This window comes from Pipistrellus kuhlii, unplaced genomic scaffold (genome assembly GCF_014108245.1).
Source record: "Pipistrellus kuhlii isolate mPipKuh1 unplaced genomic scaffold, mPipKuh1.p scaffold_m20_p_1, whole genome shotgun sequence".
In the NCBI taxonomy this organism is placed as follows: Eukaryota; Metazoa; Chordata; class Mammalia; order Chiroptera; family Vespertilionidae; genus Pipistrellus; species Pipistrellus kuhlii.
Window position 1 is genome coordinate 119,054,867 of NW_023425404.1, and position 6,755 is coordinate 119,061,621.

Genomic DNA, 6,755 nt, shown 5'->3' on the forward strand with positions numbered 1-6,755 from the left:
GCCTGATCTGAGCCCCCTCAACAGTCAGTGCTGGGTCGCCACACCCGCAGCAGAGGCAGTCAGTACTGGGTCACCAAGACAACCCAGCTCTGACTATAGGACTGACTTCCGGTGTTCAATGAAGCCTTCAGTCATTGAGGTCACTGCCTTTTTTATATATAGATGTACTGTACATAATTGTCTGTTCTATACTTTAGTTTGGGGGGGGGGTGTCAGGGGAGAGTGCAAATGGGGTCTCCTGTTACCATATATTGTGCAGTTGAGTTTCCCACATCTGGGGAAATTGCAGGGGTCGCCACATCCCACATGCAATGGGTAAGCCTCTAGGAAAACCATCTTTGTGATCATAGTGTCTCTTCTGCCAGGGAACTATCTCTGTGCTCTACTTTTATACCACTGGCAACACAGTAGGTTTATTTACACAGCGTCACCACAAACAAGTGAATCATGCATTGCACTATGACATCATGATGGCTGTGATGTCACCAGATGCTAGAAAATTTTCAGCTGGGTTCATCAATTAGAAATTTTAATATTGTTTATTTTGTCCTTTTTGTTATAAAATATAACACATGTATAAAAGTTCATAAAAGATAAATGTACAGTTTAATGAAATATTATGAAGCAAACTACCATTTAGTCACCATTTGTTTTTTCCCCATTTTTTATTGTTATTATATGTATACAAATCTTACCATTCCCTCTCCCCCCCACCCCACCCCATTCCCATTCATGCCCTCATCCCCCAGTGTTTTGCGTCCATTGGTTATGCTTATTGCATGATAACAAGTCCTTCGGTTGATCTCTTATCTCTCCCACCTATTCCTAACCTTCCCACTGTAATTTGACAGTCTGTTTAATACTTTACTGTCTCTGTATCTATCTTTTTGTTCATCAGTTTATAATGTTCTTTATTATCCACAAATGAGTGAGATCATGTGGTATTTTTCTTTCATTGACTGGCTTATTTCACTTAGCATAATGTTCTCCAGTTCCATCGAGGTTGCTGCAAATGATGAGAATTCCTTCTTTTTTAAGGCAACATAGTATTCCATTGTGTAGATGTACCATAGTTTTCTGATCCAGTCATCTGCTGATGGGCACCTAGGCTGTTTCCAAATCCTAGCTATTGTAAATTGTGCTGCTATGAACATACGAGTGCATATATCCTTTCTGATTGGTGTTTCCAGTTTCTTGGGATATATTCCTAGGAGTTGGAATCCTGGATCAAATGAGAGTTCCATTTTCAGTTTTTTGAGGAAACTTCATACTGTTTTCTACAGTGGTTGGTTGCACCAGTCTGCATTCCCACCAGCAGTGCACGAGGGTTCCTTTTTCTCTGCATCCTCGCCAACACTTGTCGTTTGTTGGTTTGTTGATGATTGCCATTCTGACAGGTGTGAGATGGTATTGCATTGTCTTTTCGATTTGCATCTCTCAGATAATTAGTGACTTTGAGCATGTTTTCATATATCTCTTGGCCTTCTGTCTTCTTTCAAAAATATTATATTTAGGTCCATTGCCCACTTTTTTTAGATCATTTATCTTCCTTTTATTAAATTGTATAAATTGCTTGTAGATGTTGGAGATTAAACCTATATCAGTGATAACATTTGCAAATATGTTCTCCCACACAGTGGGCTTTCTTGTTGTTTTGTTGATGGTTTCTTTTGCTGTAAAAAAGCTTTTTATTTTGATGTAGTCCCATTTGTTTATTTTCTCTTTAGCTTGCATTGCCCTAGGAACAGTATCAGTGAAGAAGTTCTTTTGGCATATGTCTGAGATTTTGCTGCCTGTGGATGCCTCTAGTATTTTTATGGTTTCACATCTTATACTTAAGTCCTGTATCAATTTTGAGTTTATTTTTGTGTATGGTATAAGTTGATGATCTAGTTTCATTTTTTTTGCATTTATCTGTCCAATTTTCCCAGCACCATTTATTGAAGAGACTGTCTTAGCTCCACTGTATGTTCATGCCTCCTTTGTCAAATATTAATTGAGCATAGTGATTTGGGGCCATTGTATGTTCATGCCTCCTTTGTCAAATATTAATTGAGCATAGTGATTTAGGTCGATATCTGGATTCTTTATTCTGTTCCATTGGTCTATATGTCTGTTCTTGTGCCAGTACTAGGTTGTTTTGAGAACAGTGGCTTTGTAATACAGCTTGAAATCTGGTATTGAGAAAGAAGAAACTTTATTCTTCTTTCTCAGGATTTCTGTGGCTATTTGGGGTCTTTTTTAATTCCAGGTGAATTTTTGGAAAGTTCTTTCTAGGTCTATGAAATATGCTGTTGGTATTTTAATGGGGAATGCATTGAATCTACAGATTGCTTTGGGTAGTATGGACATTTTGATAATATTGATTCTACCAATCCATGAACATGGTACGCTCTTCCATCAGTTTACTTCTTTCTCTATCTCTTTTTTCAGTGTCCTGTAATTTTCTGTTTATAGGTCTTTTACCTCCTTGGTTAAGTTTATTACTAGGTATCTTAATTTTTTTTGTTAGGATTGTAAATGGAATTGCTTTTTTAGTCTCTTTTTCTGTAAGTTCACTATTGGTGCATAGAAATCCCATAGATTTCTTGGCATTAATTTTGTATCCTGCTACATTGCCGAATTCATTTATTAAGTCTAATAGTTTTTTGATGGAGTCTTTTGGGTTTTTTATGTACAACATCATGTCATCTGCAAATAAGGACAGTTTTACTTCTTCTTTTACAATTTGGATGCCTTTTAGTTTTTCTTATTGACTGATCTCAATGGCTAATACTTCTAGTACTATGTCAAAGAGGAGTGGTGAGAGTCCATTTAGTCACCATTTAAATCAAACACTAGAAAATTGCCAACATTACAGAATCCACACCTCTTGCACACCCTGCTCTATCATAATTCTCTTTGTCTCTTCTAAAGAGAGCTACTATCCTCTCTTTCTCTATGGTTTTGGCACATAAGTATGCATGCTTTCCTTACTTATCTTTTATATAGTTTTAGCACTCAGTCATCTCCAAAAAATACAGTCTAGTTTTTTACTTTGTTTTTGTTTGTTTTTGTTTAAATACATCTTATTGATTTTTTTGCCCCCCCTCCCTCCCATTCGTACCCTCCCTCCCCAGAGTTTTATGTCCATTGGTTGTACTTATATGCATGTATACAAGTCCTTCGATTGATCTGTTATTTCCCCCAAATCTCCCTCCCCTCCCCGTTGTAATTTGACAGTCTGCTTGATGCTTTACTGTCTCTGTATCTATCTTTTGGTTCATCAGTTTATAATGTTCTTTATTATACATAAATGAGTGAGGTCATGTGGTGCTTCTCTTTCATTGATTGGCTTATTTCACTCAGCATGATGTTCTCCAATTCCATCCAGGTTGCTGCAAATGATGAGAATTCCTTCTTTTTTATGGCAGCATAGTATTCCATTGTGTAGATGTACCATTGTTTTTTGATCCAGTCATCTGCTGATGGGCACCTAGGTTGTTTCCAAATTCTGGCTATTGTAAATTGTGCTGCTATGAACATAGGGGTGCATATATCCTTTCTGATTGGTGTTTCTAGTTTCTTGGGATATATTCGTAGGAGTGGGATTACTGGGTCAAATGGGAGTTCCATTTTCAGTTTTTTGAGGAAAAACCACACTGTTCTCCACAGTGGCTGCACCAGTCTGCATTCCCACCAGCAGTGCATGAGGGTTTCTTTTTCTCCACAACCTCGCCAACACTTGTCATTTGTTGATTTGTTGATGTTTGCCATTCTGACAGGTGTGAGATGGTACCGCATTGTTGTTTTGATTTGCATCTCTCGGATAATTAGTGACTTTGAGAATGTTTTCATGTGCCTTTTGGCCTTCCTTCTGTCTTCTTTTGAAAATATTCTATTTAGGTCCATTGCCCATTTTTTAATTGGATCATTCATCTTCCTTTTATTTAGTTGTATAAGCTGTCTGTAGATTTTGGAGATTAAACCTTTATCAGTGGTAACATTTGCAAATATGTTCTCCCACACAGTGGGCTTTCTTGTTGTTTTGTTGATGGTTTCTTTTGCTGTAAAAAAGCTTTTTATTTTGATGTAGTCCCATTTGTTTATTTTCTCTTTAGCTTGCATTGCCCTAGGGGTAGTGTCAGTAAGAAGTTCTTTTGCCATACGTCTGAGATTTTGCTGCCTGTGGATGCTTCTAGTATTTTTATGGTTTCCTGTCTGATGTTTAAGTCCTGTATCCATTTTGAGTTTATTTTTGTGTATGGTGTAAGTTGGTGATCCAGTTTCATTCTTTTGCATGTATCTGTCCAATTTTCCCAACACCATTTATTGAAGAGACTGTCTTGACTCCATTGTGTATTCGTGCCTCCTTTGTCAAATATTAATTGAGCATAGTGATTTGGGTTAATATCTGGATTCTCAATTCGATTCCATTGATCTATATGTCTGTTCTTGTGCCAGTACCAGGCTGTTTTGAGAAAAGTGGCTTTGTAATATAGTTTGAAGTCTGGTATTGAGATCCCTCCTACTTTACTCTTCTTTCTCAGAATTGCTGTGGCTATTCGGGGTCTTTTATTGTTCCAAATGAACTTTTGGAGAGTTCTTTCTAGGTCAGTGAAATATGCCATTGGTATTTTAATGGGGAGTGCATTGAACCTATTGGTTGCTTTAGGAAGTATGGACATTTTGATGATGTTGATTCTACCAATCCATGAACATGGTATATTCTTCCATTTCTTTACATCTTCCTCTATCTCTTTTTTCAATGTCATGTAGTTTTCCTCATATAGGTCCTTTACTTCCTTAGTTAAATTTATTCCTAGGTATCTTATTTTTTTTGGTGCGATGGTAAATGGAATTGCTTTTTTAGTCTCTGTTTCTGTAATTCCACTGTTGGTGTATAGAAATGCCATGGATTTCTTGGCGTTAATTTTGTATCCTGCTACATTGCCAAATTCATTTATTAAGTCAATTAGTTTTTTAATGGAGTCTTTTGGCTTTTTAATGTACAATATCATATCATCTGCAAATAAGGATAACTTTACTTCTTCTTTTCCAATTTGGATGCCTTTTATTTCCTCCTCTTGTCTAATTGCAATGGCTAGTACTTCCAATACTATGTCAAACAGGAGTGGCGAGAGTGGGCATCCCTGTCTTGTTCCTGTTCTTAGAGGGAATGGTTTTAGTTTTTGCCCATTGAGTATAATGTTGGCTGTGGGTTTATCATATATAGCTTTTATTATGTTGAGGTATGATCCTTGTACTCCCACCTTGTTGTGAGTTTTTATCAGGAAAGGGTGTTGGATTTTATCAAATGCTTTTTCTGCATCAATTGATATGACTATATGATTTTTATCTTTCAATTTTTTATGTGATGTATCACTTTTATTGATTTGCGGATATTGTACCATCCTTGCATTCCTGGAATAAATCCTACTTGGTCATGGTGTATGATCTTTGTGATGCTCTGCTGGAGCCGATTTGCTAGAGTTTTGTTGAGGATTTTGGCATCTATGTTCATGAGGGATATCGGCCTGTAATTCTCTTTCATTGAGTTGTCTTTATCTGGTTTTGGTATTAGGGTGATGCTGGCTTCATAGAAGGAGTTTGGAAGTGTTCCTTCCTCTTGAATTTTTTGGAATAGTCTGAGGTGGATAGGTTTTAGTTCTTCCTTGAATGTTTGGTAAAACTCTCCTGTGAAGCCATCTGGCCCTGGGCTTTTGTTTGCTGGAAGCTTTTTAATGACTGTTTCAATTTCTTCCCAAGTCACTAGTCTATTGAGATTTTTAGATTCTTCCTGATTGAGTTTTGGAAGTTTGTATTTTTCTAGGAATATGTCCATTACTCCAGGTTGTTCAGTTTATTGGAATAGAGTTGTTCGTAGTATTTTGTAACAATCCGTTGTATTTCGGTGGGGTCTGTTGTTATTTCACCTTTTTCATTTCTGATTTTGTTTATTTAAGTCCTCTCTCTTTGTTTCTTGGTTAGCCTGGCTAGAGGTTCATCTATTTTGTTTATCCTTTCAAAGAACCAGCTCTTGGTTTTGTTGATCTTGTGTACTGTTTCTTTGGTCTCTATGTCGTTTATCTCCGCTCTGATTTTTGTTATTTCCTTTCTTCTACTTACACTGGGCTTTTCTTGATGCTCTTGTTCTAACTCTTTGAGTTGTAGAGTTAGATCATTTGTTACCATTTTTTCTAGTTTTTTGCAATAGGCTTTTTTAAAATATATATATATATTTTATTGATTTTTTTACAGAGAGGAAGGGAGAGAGATAGAGAGCTAGAAACATCCATGTGAGAGAAACATCGACCAGCTGCCTCTTGCACACCCCCTACAGGGGATGTGCCTGCAACCAATGTACATGCCCTTGACCGGAATCGAACCTGGGACCTTTCAGTCCACAGACTGACGCTCTACCGCTGAACCAAACCGGCTTTGGCTGCAATAGGCTTGTAAGGATATGAACTTCCCTCTTAAAACTGCTTTTGCTATGTCCCATAGATTTTGGATTATTGTGTTTTCATTGTCATGTGTTTCCAGGATGTTTTTAATTTCTTCCTTGATTTCTCTGGTAACCCAGTCCTTGTTTAATAATATGCTGTTTAGTCTCCATGTGTTTGATTTCTTGGTGTTATTTTTATTGTATCATAGTTAATTTCCAGTTTTATGCCACTATGATCTGAGAAGATGCTTGATATGATTTCTATCTTCTTGAACTTGAAGAGACTTTGCCTATGTCCCAAAATGTGGTCTATTGTTGAGAATGTCCC

The 6,755-nt window shown here is 37.0% G+C and overlaps 1 non-coding gene across 1 annotated transcript; it reads right to left on the reverse strand.

Annotated features, from left to right (window-relative positions):
• Window positions 1-215: 215 nt before the first annotated feature.
• Window positions 216-373, reverse strand: LOC118709564. The gene has a single exon (XR_004985046.1). It is a non-coding gene; the product is annotated as a U1 spliceosomal RNA (small nuclear RNA).
• Window positions 374-6,755: the final 6,382 nt, after the last annotated feature.